A 4018-nucleotide genomic window follows, 5' to 3' on the forward strand; every position below is an offset into this window, starting at 1 on the left:
CACGGATAAGAAAAAGCTAAAGGAGTTCATCACCACCAAACGAGCATTATATGAAATGCTGAAAGGTATTCTTTAAGAAGAGGAAGAAGAAAAAGGAACTCTCACCCTTTGCCACAGCATGAATGGAACTGGAGAGCAGATAAATACCACATGATCCCACTCATTTGTGGAAATATAAGGAACAACATAAACTGATGAACAAGGACTGATCCAGAGACGGAGAGGCATTGATTGGACTGTCGGGCTTTGGAGGGAGGGTAGGGAAGGGTGGGGGTAAGGGGGAAAGAGCAACCAAAGGACATACATGCAGGCATAGAGGCCTAACCAATGGACAGGGACAACGGGGAGGGGGGTTGAAGGCATGAGCGGGGGGGGGATGTGGTGACAGGGACACATATGTAATATCTTAATCAACAAAAAACATGTTAAAAAAAAGAAAGAAAGCATTTGTACTTTGGCTATTACTAATGCTGGGAACAGGAAACTTGTCTCTGACCCAGGAGTCTCATGTCCCCTCTTAGGATTCATGAAGTCATGGCAATATACCTTATAAACTAGTAAGTAGGATTAAATGCCAGGTTTTTCACAGTTCTTGACAATCAGCAATATTATTAAGATGATTTTTCTAGGTTTTATATAACTTTCTAACATTGAACAAGACAATTCTTTTGAGATCATTGCCTCCTGTTTTCCTCCATTAATTAGAAACTATTGCTCTTTCATTTTTTGAATCTCTGAAACCTTCCTACCACTTACTATAAAATATAGGCTCGTTTGGAGAACCTGGTATTAAAAAATTGCTCCTGAAAACAAACTGCTACATACTAGTTTATGTTATGTCACCATTTCCTACAAGCGATATATCAATTACCACACTTACAGTCAATGTTCTAATTCTGTAAGTTGAAGTACTTTCAATTTATCAGAAATGTGCAGCCTTCTGTGCAATGTTTTTCTTTCTTTGCTGGATTTTCCTCACTCCACTGTAATCTCTGTTGCCTTTGTTTTCTACTTTACCATCAATCTTTCATGCTAATAACACATAGGCCTTTCTTCAAAATACTTCACCTTGAGGTGTTTTAAATTTTCAGAAAAGTAAAATATAAACAAGGGCTGCAGTTTATTCACCATCGGAGTGATGGTGCATAAACAAAGTCAGCGATATTTATATTCCAAGATTTTGTATGATATAACCTTTGTTTTCTCCATTTGTTTGTACTCAGTCCTTTATTTCTAGTGTTTAAAAAAGTCTCACCCTAGCCATTTTCACTCAGTGGTTAGAGTATCGGCCTTTTGATGACAGGTCACAGGTTCAATTCAGGTCAAGAGTCAGGGGCATGTACCTCGGTTGCACACTCCATCCCCGGCCTGGACAGAGCACATGAGGGAGTCAACCAGTCGATGTGTCTCTCTCACATTGATGTTTCTCTTTGTGTGTCTCTTTCTCTCCCTTCCATTCTCTCTAAAGAACAAAAAACAGAAACAGATAATAGGGTGATGAAGGCATGGGGAGTGGATACAGGCTGGGAGAGGTCAATGAGGGAAAAAAAGGAGACATATGTAATACTTTCAACAATAAATATTTAATTTTAAAAACCAATGGAAAAAAGTATCTTCCCGTGAGGATAAACAACAACAAATCTCATAACATTCTATAAAGTGGTTTGAATCTAAGTCATTTAGTCATTTGCTTATCAGTATTTTATGCTTCACATCAGCATTTATAAGCCTATCTCCTATGGTGTTTCCTGTGCAATAAGCCATGCTAGAGATGATCGTATCCTGTGGTTTGAGCAGCGGTTTACTAAGCTGTTTAGTAAACATAACTCAGCATGTTTAAGGTATGTGAGCTGTTACCAAAATGAGGGTTTTAAAGTCACTAGTTATGTTCTGAGTTTTATTAATATCTTAATAACATAATAGTTACTATTACTGTATTTTATATTTTATGGAATTTGAAATTCACAAACAAATTAAGGATCTGAATCATTTCATTTATAAAGATAGTGTGACCCCAATATTACTTAGAGTCAATCTGAAAACAAAAGTCAAAGACTTCAGAAATTTCTTTATTTCCCCGCCAACACCTTGCACAAGCAGAAAGAGCATACACATGCTCCACAAACACCATCACAATTCATGTGGGGCCAGCTGAAAAGAAACATGGAAGGTAGCTCAAGCATAGAAAGTGTGTGATAATTCTGCTACTTGGACAGAATGTCCTGCATATTATCAAATAAGCCTGAGCAATCTGCTGGGCCTCAGGGGCAGATACTAAACCAAATAAGTGAATAATTTGAGGATTCCAGAGGTGATTATTGCCCCCAAGCTGCTCCCCTTGGTCGTTCATGGACCAACGTCTTTAGCTCTCATTTGTGTTTATTTTGATATATAATGTAATAACTGAAAGCCTAGCTTCTCTGTCCCAGGTTTATAAACCGACAACCAGGGTAAGTCTCCTGTTATCCACTCATTAGGTCCAATGTCTCTCCACCATTCCTCTTCATCCTCTGAAGTCACTGCCTGGACAGATATTTGTTGTTGTTCAGTGTTGCAGAATTATTATTATTGTTTTTCAGAACATGTTTTCAGCTACCTAAACTTAACATTTTGAGCTAATATTTTTCTCTATGACCTCAGAAATTTTGGATGTGATTAGACACACATAAACACATAATCTATATATGTACATGGGATGCGATTTGGTCTTTGTCCTTGTTTCTGCTACAGAGCTCCTAGAACTTGGAATTATCTAAGTGATAAGAGCTATGAAGGTGTACTGGTATTCATAATAAGCCCCTTCCAACCACACCTGAAAATTTATCAATGGGGTGACATTTGGAATGCCTTTTAGGTGGGAGCTTATTGCCAGTGGAACCAATAACAACATGATTTGAAATTTCAATCCCATTCCCCTAACCTTTGGGTATGGGAGGAGGCTGGACATTGAATCAATTGCCAATAATCAATGATTAAATCAACATTGCCTATGTAATAAAGCCTCCAAAAAACCCAAAATGACTGTGTTCAGAAGGCTTCTGAGTTGGTGAATACATGGAAATTTGGGGAGAATGGCACACCAACAGAGCTTGGAAGCTCTGCACCTTTCCCCTTACCTTGCCCTGTGCATCTTTCCCATATGGCTATCCCTGAGTTATATCCTTTTACAATATACCAGTAATCCAGTAAGCAAAATGTTACTCTGAGTTCTGTGAGCCATTCTAGCAAATTAATACAACCCATGGAGGGGGTCATGGGAACCTCTGTCCTATAGCAGTTTGGTCATAAGCACAGGATTTGAGGTTGGCTTCCAAAGTGGGGGTTCAGGCAGTTTTGTGGAACTAAGCCCTAACCTTTGGGAGAGATAATAGTCTCCCAGGTAGATAGTGTCAGAATTGAGTTGAACTGTAGGACAAGAGCTGGGGTTGGGATTACTTGTTGGTGTGGAAAAAATACACACATATTAGAGTATAGTGACAAAACATTGTTTCAGTTTAATATTTTCACATAAAACAATCCAGCTTCACAATCAATAATGTTGCCTAACTTTTGAGTAAGAGGAGAATTTATTCAAAAGTGTTGTGGGTAGAAGGTATGTGAATGTATGGAGAGGCTCCAACAAGCTCAGGCTTTTCTCTTTCACTTTTGCATTATCCTGTCACTTCCTCTACCAAACAGAAAAATAATATCACTAATTATTTATGAAACTTAGCATTTTCATATAAATGGTTTAGCTTTCGTATTCATAACCTTATACATTTGATTATAAAATTTTATAAATAAATATTTTGAGTATCAATGAACTATCAAAACTTGACCAAGGATATAAAGGCAGAAAGAGAATTCTATACCATACTTATCTGACTTTAGAAAGCATGAAATAACAACAGTCAAAAATTGGGAAAGATTTTTATAACACTATATTTTCATGCAGTGTTTTCCAGGAAGAATTTCATTTTTATTCTGTCTTCTTAACCTAGCAAACAAAATAAAAAGTGAATTCATACCCAAGATAAAG

Source organism: Myotis davidii, unplaced genomic scaffold, assembly GCF_000327345.1.
Source record: "Myotis davidii unplaced genomic scaffold, ASM32734v1 scaffold128, whole genome shotgun sequence".
Lineage (NCBI taxonomy): Eukaryota > Metazoa > Chordata > Mammalia > Chiroptera > Vespertilionidae > Myotis > Myotis davidii.